Source organism: Hemiscyllium ocellatum, chromosome 10 (assembly GCF_020745735.1).
Source record: "Hemiscyllium ocellatum isolate sHemOce1 chromosome 10, sHemOce1.pat.X.cur, whole genome shotgun sequence".
Taxonomy (NCBI): domain Eukaryota; kingdom Metazoa; phylum Chordata; class Chondrichthyes; order Orectolobiformes; family Hemiscylliidae; genus Hemiscyllium; species Hemiscyllium ocellatum.
In genome coordinates, this window is record NC_083410.1 from 69,509,824 (window position 1) to 69,531,661 (window position 21,838).

Here is a 21,838-nt window from a genome sequence, read left to right on the forward strand (position 1 = left end):
CAAGTTCCGAAGCCAATGTAATAGTATGGAAGCAGGAAAGGAAACTATTGCAAGTTGCCATTGTATCTGCTCAATGATAAAAGTTAAGAATAAAAGCAGATGTGTGCAGTCTCACACAAAAACTGCAGACAGATTGAAAAGGACAAGGAGAGAAGGTCAACTTTGGTTGCAGTCACATGGGTTGTGTCCTGACTGGAGGGACTGAAATAAGAAATTCTGGGAAAAATGTGACCAACTGGGAGGAAACAACGTGCTCAAAGACTTTGAAGAGGAAAGAAAGAGTGGAGTTGGGACATTAATTTTCACAATGGCAGCATCATGGGTTGTGTTTGAGGATGATGTGGTGACAATGGAGTTTTAAAAAGTGAAGGACAAGACCTGAAGAGAGAAGACTGTTAACAGAAAATAAACATAAGTTTTGACAGAATATATCATTTTTTCAGTAATACTAACAGTCAGAAGATTTAACAGATTGAAGTGGACAGACTAGTATGAAGAGCTACATTTACGTCAAATGTACAGATGATTGATATTCATTCACTCACAATGATTTCAGTGTCCTTTAATATTTCTTTTCTGAATCTTCCTCAGTAGAACCTCAGTAGCTGCTGTTGTGTTTTAGGAAGCCTGCTGACTGCATTACCAACTTTTCTCTGATGACTTTAGCAGTGTGGTGGTCTGGATCTGAGCATTCTCCGGCCTGATGGAAGTCTCTTCACTGGTGTGCAGGTGAAACTCCTCAGCCTGACCTGACAGAAGCAATTGTGTCCCTGGCAGTGGGGAGATAGTGTGGCAGTTGTGGTTTATTCTAAGATGACAATCCCTGTTTGTCTGACTGTCACTTCTTCTCCTTGTCAGTGCACAATGATATCTCTCCCACTCATTGAGGGGTTGTGCATCTGGAGGGAGTTCATTGTCCCACTGCACCCTCTTATTCCAGGGCAGTGAACGAATGCATCATATCTTGAGCAATAAAGTGAAGGTCCAGCAACAACTGATTATTCTGCTGGATTTGCTCTTCATGCAGCTTTCACCTGTTCCAAGCAGACAGCCATGAGTTTACACATCAGACTCACAATGTCAAACAGAACCTGGGCAGACTTTTCTGTCTTTTACTCTTGTCTCTGCATGGCCTTTTGATACCTCAATCAGGCATCCCTGATTTATCTATGTATGACCTTTACCTCATTAACAGCCCAGTCTTGAGGATCTGTTCTCTAACATTCTTCTGAGTGTCAGAGTCCTCAAATATTTCTTATTGCTCGAGCTGTAGGCCCGGATCAGATCATTGCTCACTAGAGTGTAATCCAGAGTCTATACTACACAGAATGTGCACTGAGGTGAATGTCTTTGCTTTTGTGAATGGTGGGAAGGAGACCATTTTCTGTGCTTCTTCTGAGGCTTGTGACTTCTTCCTCAGAGATCTGCTGCAGGATCTGGTGGAGGCTGTTCTTCTTTTGTTCCTGGATTGGGAATGGGATCTGGAGGATGCATAGAAAAAACATACAAACTTCTTAGTGTTATGACCTGCAATCACTACCCAAGATTTTATTAAGAATGCCTGTTGTGCAGCTGTCTGGAGATCTTCATGCTAGTTGTGCTGCAGGTATCCAATCTGCCTTTCAACACTGGCAGCATTCCCCTTGTTGGCCTGCCAGCTTGGTGGCCTGCTCTTCAAAATGGACCAGGAGCTTTACATCAATCATCTCCCCCCATCAGTGCACTGTCCTGCTGGTTGTGTACAGTCTTCTCCTTACAAGGAGAGATGCAACAAGAAAGAATGTGTAAAGGAAGCAATGGTCTAGCATTACTATTGCTAGGCTATTACTCCAGAGACCCAGCTAATATTCTGGGGACCTAGGTACAAATCCAGCCATGGCAGATGGTGGAATTTGAATTCCATAAAAATCTGGAATTAAGAGTCGAATAAAGACCATGAATTCATTGTTGATTTTCAGAAAAACCCATCTGGTTCACTAATGTCCTTCAGGGAAAGAAACTGCCATCCGTACCTGGTCTGGCCTACATTTGAGTCTAAACCCACAGCAATGTGGTTGACTCTTAACTGCCCTTTGGGTAATTAGGGATGAGTAATAAATTTTGACCCAATCAGTGATGCCCACACCCCATGAATGAATAAAAAAAATAGCATGAGTGCATGAGTACCATACCTACATTGATAAATGCAAATTAAAATGTCAGTCTCCAAAGCTGTGATTGTCCATGTTCATTACGAGTAAGAAGAATGTAGAATTGGAGGACACTCGAAGTTAGATGGTTTCAATTAAAAGGTGGTTCAGTGTCTGTCAAAGAACTACAGTCGATGCAAATCAATGGAGCATTAAATGCAGAGTGTGCCTGAGGCATTTGTGAGATGATCATCGAAAAGCTATGTTTTGTGATGGTGTTGTTGCTCATTTGGTGAAAAGCTATCAGCTGTGCATGTTCTCCTCAATGTGAAGAAAGCTCAGTGAGCAGATGGCGTGTGAGCTGTTCAGTGTTAAGGCTCCTTTCAAATTTTAAGTGTAAACAATACCAGATAAATGAGAGAGAGTAGCACTTTGGTGCTCATGCTGCTATACTGACAGCTGTAATGAAGCAACTAACATTGGTTACGTATGAGTCAACTCGTGGAGATGACTGATATGCAATTTTTTAAGTGGCATAAATTCTCTGCAATGGCACCCTTATAATGTTAACTCACATTTAGAGGGGCATGCAGCACTAAGTAGGTGGTCTCTAGCCTCTGGATTGCAGCAGATCATTCATCCTCTTTGTAAGACTGCAGTCAGGTTCTCTTGAGCCACCCATGGGTACTGACCTCCTTAACCACCTCTGTTCCAGCTATCTTTGTCAATCAGAATGGTTTTTTGTTGCCATTGCTAAGGAAGGGACTTCCTTTCTCACTTGTACAGCCTTCAAGAAAACTTCCAGTGGAGCACCACTAAACCATGGTGCCTCATTTGGTCTGGTCTCTCACATCTCTAAGGGCAGGTTGGAGCAGAGGTTGAGTGATGCTGTTGGGTTGCAGACAGTAAAGTGCATTCTGGCAACATTTTCTCTAAGCTATACAGCTGCTCAGAAGTTCCATGCATGCTGTTTGACTTGCCAGTGCATTGACTCCTTTTTCAGGAAGCCACTGTCAGACAATGGTGGTGGAATGGCAGCTAAGATTATGGGAACATAGCTGTCAGAGTGCCTTTTAAATATAGCACCCAGAAATTGGAGCCTAGAGGGTTCTGGTGGGCTTTAGAAATTCCTGCCTGCTCATAAAATGGGTCATTTTACCCACACATAAATATGCAATCAACTAAGAACATAATTGTGTAAAAAAACCCAACCCACTCCCGCCTCCACATTTAGTCTGAAAAACAAGATTCTGCCAATTGTCTCTGAATTTAATACTTCACACAAGAGAGTTGCAAAACCCTATTGATCATAAGTAGACATAATGTCGAGTTTCTATTGTTGTACAGCAATGGTGAATTTTCCTGTCACTTGAATGTTCAACAGAGAAGAAAAAAAGACCAGTTTACAGTCTTAGTTGATACTGTCTTAGGTGAGACTTTAGACCAAGTGCTTGTCTGTTCAGCTTGTAAAGTGAGTGTTGGGGGAGTGGATGGAGGTTTTAGCTTTGTGCCATGCTCACTTGCCCTAAAGGCACTTCTCAAATGTTGAAATCATTTGATGATACTGAATTCACCATTTGGTTCTGTCCAAGGATATTTGTTTCCCACATTTGGGATCCAGCTTGCAAGGTTGGTTTTCAGATTGTCTTTATATCAAAGTTTGGCAGGTCCTGTGATGTAGTTGTGGAGTACTGTTCTTGGTATAGCAAAATTGTCCCTATAAACAAATGACTGATTCAGTGAAGCTGAGCTTTCAGAGCATGCTCTAGGTGCCAGGCACATGACCCTTTGCAAGGACCTTGGCACTGGGAATTTTAAACAAAATAGAATACAAGTAGATCTTGTAAATCCAGTTGCTTTAGATGATGCCTATAGGTTATCCAAGTGCAGCACTCCTAATTAAAATTCACAGAATAGAGATTTCAGTCTTTGTTCTGAGTCAAACTTTATGCTCTTTCCAAAGTCAATAAGTGAGTCTGTCAAACGTTATGCCTGCTTTGGCAGTGATGGCTGCCATGCAATGTAGTGCAACAGGAGAGGTTCCTCTCAAGATAACAAAACCTCTGTACTGAACTTAGAAGGCTTGGAGTCTGTGACCAGTCTTCTTTTGACTTATCATCCAGTCAAAAGTTTTCTATGTCAGGGCAAAGTGATTGATGAGCACTTGAATGCCCTCTGGAGTATGTGTTGTGAAAGCACAGTCATCTGCAAACAGGAGTTCATTCAGTAGTTGTGTACTCTCTGTAGCCTGTGACTCTCTGGCTTATAACTTTAAATGATTCTGGATTGACAATATTAGATCATGTAACTGAACCTGACTTCATAAAAAGAATCTTATCAACCTAAGAGCCAGGCAGAGACAAGACACTCAACAGACTAATAGGACAAGAGGGAATATTCCTCTGACCAGAAGAACAGTGTTGCCAGTTACCTCTCTCGACAAACTGTTTTTGGCTTGGCACAAAGAGGAAAAAATTTCAAATTTGTATCGACTAACCAGCACCTTTATTAGTTTAGTTAAAACAGACATACAATTCAAACCATTTAGTTAGGAAAAGGTTAACAACAGGCATGCAATTTATGTAAGGCTAAAATTCAAATGCATAATTTTAAAATAGTAGCCATGATGCCAAAGTCTGAAGTTACACAACACAACGGGTTTTTGATACCTTAAGCTTTTGGAGAATTTCTTCTTTGTCACGTGACAAAGGAGCAGCGCTTTGAAAGCTTGTGATTTCAAATAAACCTGACCGGCTATAACCTGGTGTTGTATGACCTCTGATTTAGTTTTTGAATGATATTCTCAAAAATGAAGGCAAATACCTGAGGATAAAAGCTTACGTTGGCCAGGCAGTATCTTCTTCTTGATGTCTTATCTATAATTACAAATTTGGGGGGGGGGGGTGCGGGGGGGGCGCATGACTTTGCGAATGTTGCTGTCTGGAGTTTTTGCTGATGGTATACCAAAATCTTTCATCTTTATCCCTTTTCCTTACCTTTCCAAACTGTGGAGTCTTTTTCTTATTGGTTCCTGGCTCACCTGAGCACTGGTGGCTTTCCATGATCGACTCACTCCAAGGCCTTTAGGATTACCTCATTATTCATTCTCCAGATAGGACCTGCACCCTATGTCATTCCTCTGAACTGATCTGGTTTGAGCCAGCCCAAGCCAATGGCTGGGACTCAAGTAACTTCAGTTCACAAGCTTGCTGTTTTTATGTGTTAGTAGCCCCTGGTCAACGGCAGAATCCTGCCTCTAACAGTAAATCCTCACTAGCAGTATTAATTGGGCTAATTTATCTTTACCTGAAAAGATTTAGCCCTACAGAAACTTAAGTGTTAATTTCACCTGACAATCCAGAGACTTCCAATATTCCTTCTTTACCAAAGAACCAGGAGAGAGAACTCATCCAGCCTGCATGGTGTACATCTTAAAAGACTGAAATTTCTACAAGTGATTTCTTTATTTTGGTTTTGCTAATACTCTAAACACAGACTTTATTGATAAAATCCATGCGAATTGAATGCCTATCAGTTCAGGGGACTGTCAAAGAACACAGGAGAATATAGATAGACTGGAGAGTTGGGTGGAGAAGTGGCAGATGGAGATCAATCCAGGAAAATATGAGGTGATGCATTTTGGGAAGTCTAATTCTGGAGCGATCTATACTGTAAATGGAAAAGCCTTGGGAAAACACGATGAGCAGAGAGACCTGGGAGTTCAGGTACATTGTACCCTGTAGGTGGCTGCACAGGTGGATAGAGTGGTCAAGAAGGCATATGGTATGCTTGCCTTCATCAGGCGGGGAATTGAGCTGGCAGGTCATGTTAAAATCGTGCAAGACATTGGTTCAGTCACATTTGGAATACTGTGTACAGTTTTGGTTGCCACATTACCAAAAGAATGTGGATGCTTTGGAGAGGGTGCAGAGAAGGTTTGCAAGGATGTTGCCTGGTATGGAAGGTGCTAGCTATGAAAAGAGGTTGAGTAGGTTAGGATTGTTTTCATTAGAGAAAAGGAGATTGAGGGGTGGACCTGATTGAGGACTACAAAATCTTGAGGGGTACAGACAGGGTGGATAGAGATAATCTTTTCTCCCAGGGTGAGGGATTCAATAACAAAAGGTCATGCATTCAAGGTGAGAGGTGAAAACTTTAAGGGGGATACACGTGGAAAGTACTTCACGCAGAGGGTGGTAGGTGCCTTGAATGTGTTGCCAGCCGAGGTAGTAAAGTGCATCTGGACAGTTGTATGAGTAGGTGGGGAGCAGAGCGATACAGATCCTTAGGAATTGGGCAATAGGTTCAGACAGTGGATTTGGATTGGCTCAGGCTTAGAGAGCTGAAAGTCTTGTTCCTGGGCTGTAAATTTTCTTTCTTTGTTTTATCCAAGAACTGGTTTCAGACTCATGACACGTGAGAGAAGGTTGTCCCATTTTCTCCCTCTCCTGTTTATAACTGTCATGAATAAAATAAGTCTCAACTTAATTCTTAGTATGGTGACAAGCAGAGAAGTGCTTAGATCCTACACAAATTGACAGGCTCACTTGAAAGATGGTTCCTCAGGGTAGAAGAATAGTTCAGAGCAGGAACTTGAAGATATTCTTCTGAGCTTAGGGCTAAAACACTTGGTTGAATATGTGTAGTTGAAGGTTGTGGAACTCACTGAGCTGTACCCCAGGAGTAATTGAATGTGTCTAAAGCTGAAACAGGATTTAATTCCCCAGTGATGGCATTCCTCTCCTTGATGATCACAAAAATGTTTCCAAGAAATCAATGCATAAGATAGTTTCTCGATAGTTTGCTTTTGCTTTGAAATTACTTATTAACACTCTTAAATGTAGATTATTCTATGCTTCATGTATTTTGTTATGAAAGTTACTTATTGCTTTGTCTCTGTTAAAATTTTCTTGATGATATGGGAATACATCCCAAAGTTGGCACAAATATCTGCAAATTACAAGAGATGTTGAAGCAAGTGGACCCTGTGGAAGCATGGCCAAGACCTATCACCGTCTCCCTGACCTCCATCAATCTATCACACTCTCAGCTACTTTCCCCACAGCCCCACCACTGCCCTCCCATTTATCTCTCCACCTCCTTGGCTCACAAGCCTCATTCCTGATGAAGGGCTCTTGCCTGAAACCTTGATTCTCCTGCTCCTCGGATGCTGCCTGACCTGCTGGGCTTTTCCAGCACCACATTCTCGAAACTGAGAAAATGACTAAGTAATATTTGTGAACTTTTGGCTATTAAACATGTATATTGTATGTGCATTGTAACCCATTTAAAACAAATTTCTGCCACCTGATCCTATTAAGTCATATTAATTTTATCAATGAATATTGAACAGAATGTAGTGACCAAATGATATCAGGGGTCATGCTAAGTCCAGGGGGAATATTTTTTAAGGTGAGAGGAGAAAGGTTTAAAAAAGACATGAGAGACAACATTTTTATACAGAGAGTGGGCAGGAGGTAGGACTAGTTTTTTGGGGGGTTATGATCGATGTGGTCTCCTCTACATCGGGGAGATAGGACATCAACTCACAGAGCATTTCAGGCAACATCTCTGGGACACATGCACCAAACACCCCACCACCCTGTGGCTGACCACTTCCCTGTCCCACTCTCCCAATATCATGCAAGTCCTAGGCCTCCTCCAATGCCAAATCAAAGCCACCTGAAAACTGGAGGAAGAACGGCTCATCTTCCACTTTAGGACCCTTCAACCACAAGGCATCAACATCAACTTCAGCGGTTTCCAAATCTCACCTCACCCCACCTCATCCCAGATCCAACCCCCCAATTCAGCACCGCCGTCTTGACCTGTCCTACTTGTCCACCTTCTTTCCAACTATACGTTCCATCCTCCGGACCGACCTATCACAACTACCCCGCACCCACATCCATTTATCACCTTCCCACTGACCTTACACCCAGCCTCACCCCACCCTCAATTTATCTCTCATTCCCCTTTGGCTTCCACGTTCTTGATGAAGAGCTCATGCCCAAAACATTGACTCTCCTGCTCCTTCGATGCTACATGACCTGCTGGGCTTTTCCAGTGTCACCCTTTTCAACTCTGACTCTCCAGTATCTACAGTCCTCACTTTCTCCTGGTTATGATTAGCATGGATTGGTTGGACTAAAGAATCTGGTTCCATGCTGTATGATTCTATTAGCATTCCACAGGATAACAAAGATAGCAATGGAAAAAGAGAGGGGAGAGGATCATTTATGAGCTTGCAATTTGCACCTTAATAACACAGGAAGTACAAATCAAAGATCAATTGCTTTTCTAATAAGTTTGTCTTAAAAACATGTATTTAATGGAGATTTGTTTAAAAATACAACAGGAATGTAGGGCAAACTGGATAACACTTTCAAAGAGTCAGTAAAGGTATGATGGACTGGATTGAAGTGGAACACTTGCAGTTACCTGAGGTACTGTACAACATGAAATATTAATAATAAATGTATCACCATAACCATGTGAAGTAGCAAAATTAAATTAACCAGTTATCCATTTGTTACAGATAAAAGTTTCTGATAGATACGTTCTTAAAGTAATACTGAACAGTAAACTTTCCACCCTGGCAGCAACCTGCTGATCTTACTTCCCTTTTTTAAAAGAAGGCAGAGAACATTTTTTAATGGATCTAATTACAAGCTACAAAGTTCATTTAAACACTGAAATGCTAAGCCTGCATGTTACACACATAGTTCATATTTTAATAAATCAAGAAAATTTGTTGCATTTTAGCATCCAACAATATTGTGCTGTTGGGCTCATAATTAGTTGCAGAAGCTTTCTCCCAGTTCATATTTCATGTTTCTACAAAATTCATATTTCAGCAAGACTTATGTTATTTTGACAGCAAAGTCAGTGAGATTTATAGTTTGCAATTATGGTTAATGTGATATCAGAGTCCAAGTATTGGTTGAAGTATTTTTTATTGTACAAATAAGCAGCAAGGATCTCTTTCAACCTGTGACAGACAATGGAGAAGGATCATGGAAAAACTGTTGAGCGGCTTTGTTAGTTTTTTTCTATCTGTGTGTACCGTGTCTATTCATGCCATCACTGTGTCAGTCACAGTTACCACCTGTTTAGCACTTGCCTTCAAGTTTCATCACCTCTGCAGAGATTAAACAGCCATCTGCAGGAAATGGAGCTACTTGCCCTAGAGCATCAACTGTCAGGTTGTGAATTTCAGAGCGTAATTGCTGTTTGCACATAAACAAAGCTCACTTATCTCTTTGGCAGTGCAGATCAGAGTCCTGTGAAACGCCCAACTCTCACACTGCACTGTGCAAAACATATTGGAGATTCAGCTGCCTGCTGCAAAATACAGCAGTGACTTTTTAAGGCATGTTTTCTTAGTTCATGTTACAATATGCAGGTGGATATTTTTTGCCAGTCATGCAATTATTTTTTTCTCCCTGATAATATTTTCAATGCTGGAAAAGCATGTTGCAAGTACGATGTACTGTAAAAGTAAAAGGCCATTGGAGCATAGGTTTTATTGTAGATTCTATGACCATCCTCTATTGATAATGCGAGCAGTGTGAATGGTCTGGAAAACTACATACTACTCAAGACTCAATGACTTTACTGTGCTATCATTGGTTCAGAGGTGCCAGAACGTGCACAAAATCTTGGGAGGAGCACAGCTCCAAACTGAGAAAGAAACTGGGCCTTTAGGACACCTGTACTTCTCCATTGCTGGTAAAAACCTGGCCATGAGCTATCAGGTACTATGATATGTGGTACAAGTCTAGCCTCCTCCCAGAACCTGCACAGTTGCAGCCACCAAAGCCATCTTCCACTTCATCCAGCGGTCTAAGATGGACTGTGTCTGCAGGGACAACATGGGCAAAGTTCTGGATAATGGGGGGGTGGTTGGGGGGGGTAAAGATGTGCTCAATCCCTCCCTCGTCCTGATGATCATATTTGCGTGTGGCTGCATCAAGCTGTGAATGGACCCCCAGAACACAAGTAACAAGTGTCATTAGGTGAAGAACTAAGCTTAAGTCACAGTTTTGAATTTATGTTTTGGATATATTCTGATTAAGCTTTGGTTAATTATCCAATCTGGTTTCCCACATTCACCATCAGCAATCATTAGCTAATGAGTATGATTGTCCACCGAGGAAGTGTCACTTATCACTGTTTATGGTTTCTATGAATCCTTGTGTGTCTGATGAACCTGATTGTAGAGCCACTTCTGTGACCACACATTTATCAGATGTTTCCGGAGGCTTCTTAGCATTCCTTTCTCCAGGTTTTTTTCTTGCCAGTAGGTTTTGCCAAAGGCTGATGCCCCTTCATAGGGGAGTTTCCTTCAAGTCAGTTTTTTCTAAATGAGGATCTCGCAAGTATTGACATCTTTGTTGCATTTCTTAAGGAAAGTCTTCAGTGAGTCTTTGCAGCACTTTTGTTTTCCTCTCATTCAAATATTTCCTTCAGGTGAACGAAAAAGTTTTGCTTTGACATCCTAACTTGGTCATCCTAAGCATGTGGCAAAAGTTAGAACTGCAGATGCTGGAGACCAGAGTCTAGATTAGGGTGGTTCTGGAAAAGCACAGTAGGTCAGGCAGCATCCGAGGAGCAGGAAAATCGACGATTCGGGTAAAAGCATGTGCGAAGCACGTGGCCCACTCAATGAAATTGGTTTCAGCTGATCCAGACTCAGTGCTAGTCCTGTTGGCTATTTCAAGGACACTGATGCTGGTATACCTGACCTCTGGCTGATGGGGAGTTTTGATCGCAAATAAAAATGTTTCATGTTTGGGAGGATTTCTCTATCATCTTAATGGAGACATGAACTGGGACTTGAGTCTTTAGGATGAGACTGAGACCAGTTCTTCAGTTTGCTTTTGCAATGGCATTAATCTTCCAAGAGAGTAGAGATGATGTTGTTAATCATGTACTGAAGTTTATTGAACAAGGTTGGTGTCTGTTTTTTGGATTTCAACCAGTTTATGTGAAAAGTTTTCTGTCCATCCTGTAGCAGTGTCCATACCACTGTAAGCCTTGTTCTTGCTGACGAAAAATGGTGGCAGTGACACATGCCTGCTTCACCCTGTCTTGATCTCAAAGGTTCCATCATTTTACAGTGAGTGCAGCCTGTCTTCGACATCTTATCATGGAAGAGACAGAGCATTTTGATGATTTTTCTCTGAACAGCTGACCTTTGACCAGACCTTCCATAGATAGCACTTCCCAGTTGACCTGGCAAAATTGACAAAGGCCATGTAGAGCGGTAGTTTTGTTTCTAGCATTGCTCGTGGAGTTGCTGAGCAGTGAAAATCATATCCATAGTTCCATGGCTTGGTTGGAAGCTGCACTGGCTTTTGGGAAAGATTTCCTCAGAGACTACAAGAAGGCGTCTAGCGAGGACTCGGGTGATGATCTTCACAGTGATGGAGAATAAGGAGTTTCCTTGATAGTTCCCACAATCCATTTTATCTCCAAGAGAGTGGTGATGACAGCATCCCAGAGATATGCAGGGATTTCTTCTTTGTTTTAGATTTTCAGGAACAGTTGATGGAGATAATGGTAAGCTATTCTCTTCCAAGTTTGAAATTCCCCACAGGAATCCCATTTATAACTGTCCCTTTTCCCATCTTCATTAGTCTAATAACAACTTCAACTTCTACCACATTAGGTGGGAGTCCAAAATCATCTTTAATGGGGAGTTGGGGGATTTCCTCAAACATGTAGACCAGATGTTTGCTCACTTAGATCAATATTCAACAGGAGTGAAAAGCATGAATGAAAACTATCTACAAAATAAAAGACAAAAGACAAAAGGCATAGATAAAACACCATAGACAAAAAAACTGGGGTGGAGGGGGAAAAGCGAAAATATGAATTAAGGACCATAAGACATAGGAGCATTCAGCCTATTGAGTCCACTGCACCATTCAATAAGTTTGTGGCTGATTGGATAACATGCAACTCCATTCGCCTACCAATTCCCTTAATCCTAATTCCCTTACTAATACAAATCTGTCTACTGAGCTTTGAATATAGTTAACAACCATGTCCTGATGGTTCTCTGCTATAAAGAATTCGATGAAATCACCAAACCTTGAAAGAAGAAATTCTTCCTCATTTCCGTCTTAAATGAGCAACTCCTTTCTCTGAGTTATAACCCTCTCCCAGACTCTCCACAAGAATCGTATATGCTCATGCAGAGGGTGGTACAGAGGGTGGTACGTGTATGGAATGAGCTGCCAGAGGAAGTGGTGGAGGCTAGTACAATTGCGACATTTAAAAGGCATCTGGATGGATATATGAATAGGAAGGGTTTGGAGGTATGTGGACCAAATGCTGACAGGTGGGACTAGATTGGGTTGGAATATCTGGTCAGCATGGATGGGTTGGACTGAAGGGTTTGTTTCCGTGCTATTCATCTCTATGAATGTATGACTCTATGTACTGAAGTTCTTCGTCTCCCCAGCATTATAAAGAATAGCACTGGCCTGAGAGGCACAGGACACTTAAAGTAGTTGGTCCATTTCATGTCACTTGTTCATGGAAAAATCTGCAAAGCTTTTGACCACAAGTCCATCAGGTTGTTGTTAGCACCTAGTGTCCTCAAGACCCTGCAGGAAAAGGAGAGGGTGGATTCTGTCGCATGGTTCTCTCAGCAGACTGTCAAAGTCATTTGGCTGAATTTCTCATCACCAAAGCTTTCCAGCAAGCACCAGAACATGGCTTGGCTGGTGGTGAGAAGTGTAACACCTGCAAGATCCTTCAGTATGCCCAGACACTTTGGGTCACCGCATGCTGCCCTGAAAGCGACTACAGAAGGGATGAGACTATTACATATTCCTACTATAGCATGCTTTGCAAAGAAAGCCAGGAGAGAGATAAAGTGTTTTTTGTCAACTTGGTGAAAGATGCTCATTGGTCTGTCCAAAGCTTGTTGGTCTTCCAGTACAAGGAGCTGACCTCATCTGAATGGTGTACACAGGTGCATTCCAAGATGCAGGACATGTGTAAGGGAGACACTGAAACTTAGGACAGCTGCGGTCAAGGTGCAGTGTGGAAAGATCACCATCTAAGGTCTTTTAGCCAAAGTACAATGGGGGTCCACTCAGTTATCGAACTCTACCAGTACTTAAAATTTTAAGGAAGTTTGTTGTTCAGGTTAAGATTCTGATGTAGCTTTGCTTGCTGATCTGGAAAGATTGGTTTCAGATGTTTTGTCACGATGCTAGGTAACATCATCAATGAGCCTTCGGATGAACCACTGGTGGCATGGCTTAATTTTATTTATGTGTTTAGGTTTCCTTGGGTTGATGATGTCATTTCCTGTGGTGATGTCATTTCCTGTTATTTTTCTCAGGGGCAGTAAATAGAATCCAAGTCAATGTGCTTGTTGAATGCCATGCTCCTAGGAATTCTTGCATGTGTCTCTGTTTGGCTTGTCCTGGGATGGATGTGTTGGCCCAGTCAAAGTGGTGTCCTGTTTCATCTGTATGTAAAGATACTAGTGAGAGTGGGTCATGTCTTTTTGTGGCTAGTTGATGTTCGTGTATTCTGGTGGCTAGTTTTCTGCCTGTTTGTCCAATGTAGTGTTAGTTGCAGTTCTTGCAAGGTATTTTGTAAATGACATTAGTTTTGCTTGTTGTCTGTACAGGATCTTTCATGTCCATTTAGTGTGTTGGTGGGTTTGTGGGCTACCATGATGCCAAGAGGTCTGAGTAGCCTGGCAGTCATTTCTGAGAGTCATATCCTACCTGCAGGCAAAGGATGCTTGACAGTCATTTTAAATAAAGAAACTACATTGAGAAAGTGAATGCACTGCTTGCAGATTATAATACTTACCAACAAGTGGCGATAGACCTCACCACACAACTAGGGGAACTGAATCACAGCCCCACCCAAAAAACAGAAATCTGGAGAAATAAATAAGACCGATTTCCAAAACATGAAACCAGATGGATCCAACACTCCACCCTCCTATGGATTACCCAAAATTCATAAACCAGGAGCCCCCTCAGACCTATAGTTCTCGCTACCTGGAACACCAACTTACAGATTAGCCAAGGAGCTACACCAAAGACTAAAACACTTAGTAGAAGATTCACACCACTCCATCCACTCCACCCAATAATTCCTGAAGACCATCAAAGACACCAAGATAGAAGAGGATGAAACAATGAAATAATGTAACAGCCCTGTTCACATCCATCAACGTCAACCTGGCCAAGGAAACACTGACTATTCTATTAGAAGATCCAAAGACACATACACCAAACACCACCAACTTCAGCAGCACAGACAATATCGTCAAGCTGGTGGACCTATGTCCTTTTACTCACTTCACCCTCAACAACAAAACCTATGGACAAACCATGGAACACCCATGGGATCTCCGATATCAGGATTCTCTGCAGAGACAGTAATGCAGAGACTCGAACAATCAGCTCTGCCATCCATCCAACCCAAACTTTGGATGACATCTTTGTTATCACAAAATGAAACCTTCTTGAGCATCAACAATATCCTTACTGGCATAAAATTCACTAAGAGGAGGAAAACAACAACAAACTCCCATTCTTAGATGTCGCAGTAGAGCAAACAGCCAATGGGTAACCTCAAACCAGTGTCTACAAGAGATCAACACGTATGGACCAAATACTGTACTACAGAAGCAATCATCCCAACATTTACAAATGAAATTGCATTAAAACATTATTTCAATGAGCCACCAAACTTCAGCAGAAAGGCTTTATGGAGACTTACCCCACAAAGGCAGCAGAAGCAGCAGCAGTCTTCTTGTTGGTGTACAGTCCAGCTGCCTGGAGAGGGGGCAGGGCAGTGCTGGACACGGGTGAGGGGGGTGCAGTGCTGGACGTGGGTGGGTGGTGGTGTTGGACTGGGTTGAAGGGCGGGCGGTAGGCAGTGTTCGACAGTTGGGGGTCGGAAAGGGGGGCAGTGTTGGACGAGGCTGGGAGATGGGGGCAGTGTCGAGGGTGCGATGTTGAACAGCTGCGGTCAAGGTGCAGTGCAGAAAGATCACTATCTAAGGGTTTTTGTCCAAAGTACAATGGGGGTCTGCTCAGTTATCGAACTGTACCAGTACTTAAAATTTTGAGAAAGTTTGTTGTTCAGGTTGGATGTAGGTTTGCTTGCTGAGCTGGAAGGATTGGTTTCAGATGTTTTGTCACCATGCTAGGTAACATCAGTGCGCCTCTGGATGAAGCACTGGTGGTATGGCCTGCTTTTTATTTATGTGTTTAGGTTTCCTTGGGTTGATGATGTTATTTCCTGAGGTGATGTCATTCTCATGGTGATGTCATTTCCTGTTCTTTTTCTCGGGGGGTAGATAGGATCCAAGTTAATGTGTTTATTGATAGAGTTGGGGTGGGGGCGTTGTGTGCTGCTGCAGTTTTCTGAATGGGGAGCAGACTTTAAAAACTCCGAGCCCCAGAGGAAAGGCATTAAATTGATTAACCGAATAATCAATTATCCAAATGAAATACTGTCCACCAATCTCGTTTGGATAATTGAGGCTCGCCTGTATTTGAAGAGAATGGATACCCAGAGAACACAGTCCACCGATTTCTCAGCAACAAACCCAAACAAACAAAACACATCCAGAAACCCTAACCACTCTCCCCTACATCAAAGACATCTCGGAAATTACTGCCAGACTACTCAGACCTCTTGGCATTATAGTAGCCCACAAACCCACTAAAATGGCAGCTAATGAACTTGCAAGAGCCTGTACAGACAACAAGCAAAACTAATGTCATTTACAAAATACCATGCAAGAACTGTAACAAACACAACATTGGAGAAACGGGCAGAAAACCCGCCACCAGAATAATGAACATCAACTAGCCACAAAAAGAAATGACCCATTCTCACTAGTATCTTTACATACAAATAAGGAAGAACACCACTTCAACTGGGACAACACATCCATCCCAGATAAACTAAACAGAGACGCATAAGAATTCCTAGAAACATGGCATTCCAACCAGAACTCTATCAACAAACACGTTGACTTGGATCCCATTTACTACCCCCGAGAAAAATAACAGGAAATGACATCGCCACAAGAAATGACATCACCACAGGAAATGATGTCACCAACCCAAGGAAACCTAAACACATAACTGAAAAGCAGGCCATACCAACAAGTGCTTCATCCAGAGGCTCACTGATCATGTTACCTAGTATGGTGACGAAGTGTCTGAAAACAAACCTTCCAGCTCAGTAAGTAAACCTACATCCACTACTAAAAATATATATAAATAATATCTTGCACAACTGAAAAATGCTTTTTGGGATTTTTGTTGAAACTGTTGAGAAAACTTAGCTCCAATGTTTGTTTGTTTTTCCATGTGCAAAGAACTGTACAGAACTGTTCTAGTGATTTTGTATGTATGTAAAGTCTTTTTATGAATAAAGTGTATTTTTGAACTAAATTAAAATCATTGTTTTTAGTGGCAGGGTAATGGGTTAATGGCAGCTGATTTAGCCTCTGGACAAAATAGTTTAATGCTTTCTTTGTATTCATACATAGACATGCTATTTATTAGACAACCTAGTGCTTTATTTCTCAATGAAATCTTTTTGTATTCTGGTCAGATATCCGTAACTTATAAAACGATCTCTTTGTCATGTGGTAGAAACGTGGTAATGAGGGCAACAATGATGGCAGCTGTGCAAAGTATATATATGTAGGTGAAAATTCAAATAGGTAATGTAATTAACATGCTTTAGAAACATTGAATGAATATCTAGTTAGAAGGTTGGTGGTTATAGAATAAAATCTGGACAGATGTATAAATAAGGATCATAGTTTACAGTGATAGACTGGAAGCCATTCCTGAGCAGGGAAAATGGACGAATGAGAGGATCAAAATAAAGAATGGATCACACAGCCCAACACAGGAATTAGTGTGATGGGTTGAATTGTCTATTTCTGTTCTATGTCTTTTTAATCTGAAAGGGAACAGCTTTGAAAATATATATGCTTTTTATTTCTCCTTTCGTGAGTATACTGGAGTCAGATGAACAGGGCAAAATCAATAGCTCCTTAAAATCAAATACTGCTGCCAACCTTGATTTTAGTCTATATTTTTCTCCAATATTGTCTAAGCTATACAATGTCTACATCTTAATGAATGTTTGGTGTGACTGCTCATTTTTATTCTTTCAGAGTTGTTCGCATATTGTGGACATGCACAATATTTCTCCACGAATATGGAATGCTTTTTTCCGTACGGAGCAATACCCTTTCAGTTTAACCCAATTTAGATGAGAAAACTAAATAAAAGTCGTAGATGGAAGTTGGCAGATAATGGGGGTGTACCTGGAAGTGCATGGTCTGCTAACTCCCATCCCATCCACCTCATTTCCTCACTGCATAAAGTCAATTAATGGCCAATTAGTTGCAGGAAGTGGAGGAGGAGGTGTTTCTGCTCCTAAGTGGGCCTTTAGAATAGGACATCAGGTGTGAGATGGATTAGGCTGTTAACTGGAAGTCAGTCATGGCCATATATTGAGTGAATGGAAGTCTTTTCTGTTGGAAAATGCCCATAAATGTCTTAATAGCCTCATATGTCATCAGCATAGAGATCAAGATCATGATGTGATGAGTTTGTCCCTTCACACTTGAAAACTTGTTGAGCTAGTGATCAGACTTAGGCAGCAATAGACTCCTTCCATGTTTCTATAATTGGGTATTTAATTCTATTCAGGTGGTGTCAATAACTGGGACATCATTGAGATTATTGTGTATCAAAACATGCAGAAATTGTGTTTGTTGGATTATGATGTTAAGTGCTTCAACTGTTGAAGGAGCAGCACTTTGAAAGCTTGTAATTTTAAATAAACCTGTTGGACTGTAACGTGGTGTCGTGTGACTTCTGACTTTGTTGGGTTGGTCACTGAATATTTATTATCCCCCTCCCACCAAGGCTAATGATTTCTACTCTCACTATTGCATGCAGCATTTTCCCTCACTCAGTCTCACTTTCCTAACCCTCATACCACAAACCCAGCAGGCTCTCTTCCCTGTCTATTCACTCCTGAAGGAAGACCACCCCCTGCTGCACCAACAATATCAGCTGTGCCAGCCACTTCTCTTTCCCATAATACCTCCCTTATTTCTCATTGCATGAGAAAGCAGCCATAATATGTAGTAGAAGCCAACCCTAACCCCAACACTAGATATGTATTTTCATCCCCATCCCTATTGTATTCCACAGAGATCATTCCCTCCACAACTCCATTAGGACATTGATTAGGCTACTTTTGGAATATTGCATGCAATTCTCATCTCCTTCCTATCAGAAGGATGTTCTGAAACTTGAAAGGGTTCAGAAAAGATTTACAAGGATGTTGCAGGGTTGGAGGATTTGAGCTACAGGGAGAGGTTGAATAGGCTGGGGCTATTTTCCCTGGAGGGTCGGAGGTTTATACAATTATGTGGGGCATGGATAGGATAAATAGACAAGGTCTTTTCCCTGGGGTGGGGGAGTCCAGAACTAGAGGGCATAGGTTTAGGCTGAGAGGGGAAAGATATAAAAGAGACCTAAGGAGCAACATTTTCACGCAGAGGGTGGTGCATGTGTGTATTGGGCTGCCAGAGGAAGTGGTGGAGGCTGGTACAACTGAAACATTTAAAAAGGCACCTGGATAGGTATAGGAAGAGTTTGGAGGAATATGGGCCGGGTGCTGGCAGGTGGGTCTAGATTGGGTTGGGATAAATGGTCGGCATGGACGAGTTGGGCTGAAGGGTCTGTTTCCATGCTGTACATCTCTATGACTCCAGGTCCACGGCCCACCACCAACCACTCTCCACTCCCAGCACTTTCCCTTGCCACTGCAAGAGGTGTAAAACTTGCCCGCACCTCTCCCCTCACCTCTGTCCAAGGCCCCAAACGATTCTTCCAAATTGAGCAGAGATTTTCCTTCGCATCCAAACATGTCATCGACTGTATCTATTGCTCTTGATGTGGTGTCCTCTACATTGGGGAGACAGGACACAAACTTGCGGAATGTTTCAGAGAACATCTCTGGGATATAAGCAGCAACAAACCTACTGGCCTGTGGCCGACCACTTCAACTCCCCCTTCCATTCTGTCAAGGACATGCAAGACCACCACCAAATCCAAGCCACCCGACGCTTGGAGCAAGAACACTTCATCTTCCGCCTTTGGATGCTCCAACCACATAGCACCAATGTCAACCTCACCAGTTTGCTCATCATCTCTCCCCTCACCTCATCCCAGATCCAACCCGACAACTCCACACCACCCTCTTGAACTGTCCTACTTGCCATCTTCCTTCCCACTTATCAGTTCCAACCTCCTACTGCTTATCACCATAATACCCACCTGCAGCTCCTATCACCTTCCCAGTTCCTCACCTTCACCCACAGCCACCTTCCCCCTGCCCCGCACCACCCCCCCCCAACCCCCCCACCACATTCCTGATGAAGGGCTTCTGGCCAAAACGTTGAATCTCTTGCTCCTCGGATGCTGCCTAACCTGCTGTGCTTTTCTAGTGCCACACTTTGACTCACATTCAGTTTCTCACTCCTCACAAGTATTGACTCTGACTGCCCCAGGCAGATGACTTGAGTATCAGTGAGCCTGTGGACTGGTATTGGAGGCTTCCATTGACTTACTATATCAGGCCTTCTAGCTTCAGGGTGTATCTCTTGTCTTGACTGAGCATTGCTGACAATCATGACAAGCTTATTGTTTTGTGTCTGTATTAAATAACAAGGCTGTACAGACGTATTGTGACAGATAGTTCTACCTGAGAGAAAAAGTGCAAAAAGGCAAGGCAAAGCAAAGGGATTCAAAGTTTGTGAGAAGATTTGTAGCTCGGGTGCTCGTTGTTGTGGTTCTGTTCGCCGAGCTGGGAGTTTTTCTTGCAAACGTTTCGTCCCCTTTCTAGGTGACATCTTCAGTGCTTGGGAGCCTCCTGTGAAGCGCTTCTGTGCTGATTCCTCCGGCATTTATACTGGTTTGAATCTGCCGCTTCCGGTTGTCAGTTGCTGTCTGCTGCAGTGGCCGGTATATACGGTCTAGGTCGATGTGTTTGTTGATCGAATTCGTGGATGAGTGCCATGCTTCTAGGAATTCCCTGGCTGTTCTCTGTTTGGCCTGTCCTATAATAGCGGTGTTGTCCCAATCGAATTCATGTTGTTTGTCATCTGAGTGTATGGCTACTAGGGATAGCTGGTCGTGTCTTTTCGTGGCCAGTTGGTGTTCATGGATACGGGTTGTTAGCTGTCTTCCTGTTTGTCCTATGTAGGGAATTCCTAGAGGCATGGCATTCATCCACAAACTCCATCAACAAACACATCGACCTGGACCCAATATACCAACCACTACAGCGGACAGCTGAAACTGACAACCGGAAGCGGCAAGGACAGACCACTATAAATACCGGAAGAAACATCAAAGAAGTGCTTCGCAGGAGGCTCCAAAGCACTGATGATGTCGCCTAGCCAGGGGACAAAACGTTTGCAACAAAAACTTCCAGCTCGGTGAACAGAACCACAACACTGAAGATGTCACCTAGAAAGGGGACGAAACGTTTGCAAGAAAAACTCCCAGCTCGGCAAACAGAACCACAACAAAGCAAAGGGGTGCTGTGAACATCCAGGTAGTTTCAAAATGAGTGAGCACTGAGATGTGGCTTATTCTAATCTGTCAGCTATGTGTCTGTCCTTGTGCATATTCTTGCAGCAACTTTCTAATGAGAGATGCCAGTGTCTCTGAGGAGCAACATTGAAATGTTGAAATATGCAGTTAGACAATTTGAGATATGCCTTGATAATGCAGGGAGGCTGGCACATGTCAGAAGCCACTATCTGTGGACAAGGAGTGTGTGCAGATAGTCACCAAGGAGTGTGTCCTGAGATGTTATTACTGGTTGTCCAAGATGGTGGCCTGGTAGAGCAAGTGGTGAACTGAAGTCTCCAGATATCCATTCAGACATTCATGTCAGGTATTGTCAATTTTAGCTTCCTCGTGGCAGTTGGTAAGATAGGGAGCTGCATATTAATGAGGAATGATTGAGGAATGAGACAGACAATAAGCAACATGCCACACTAACAGGCATCTCACCACCGTCTAGTGAGAATCTTGCCTTGACACTGAGAACTCTTGTTGAACAATGCAATAAGCTGCTCTATATGTCAAAATAGATTTCACTCAATGTGAAACCTATTTTGACATATAGAGCAGCTATAGAGAGCTATAGCTATAGAGCAGCTGTAGACCAGCAAAGAGAAAACCCACACAGCCACAGGGAGAATGTGCAAACCCCACACACACAGTTGCCCAAGAGTGAAATTGTACCTGGGTCTATGGCACTGTGAAGCAGCAGTGCTAACCACTGAGCCATGTGCCACTCTTATGTCACAGGTAAATACACATTTGGCCAGATTTGTCACTAGGCCAGCTAATTGCATTTGCTTAAACAGGGCCTCTAATTGCTTTACCTGTTCTTCCAATGTTTTACTATATGTATTACTTCATCATCTAAATAAACTATTATCAATCAAGTCATAACTGAAGTAGTGAATATGTCTGGAATGCTGAGCATTTTTAAGTACACATTTGATGCAACAAAGGCAAATCTCTTTACCCTTGATGCTAATAGTACTTTCCAGTTCACCTTCAATAGATCAACTCTAGAAATAAATGATGCAC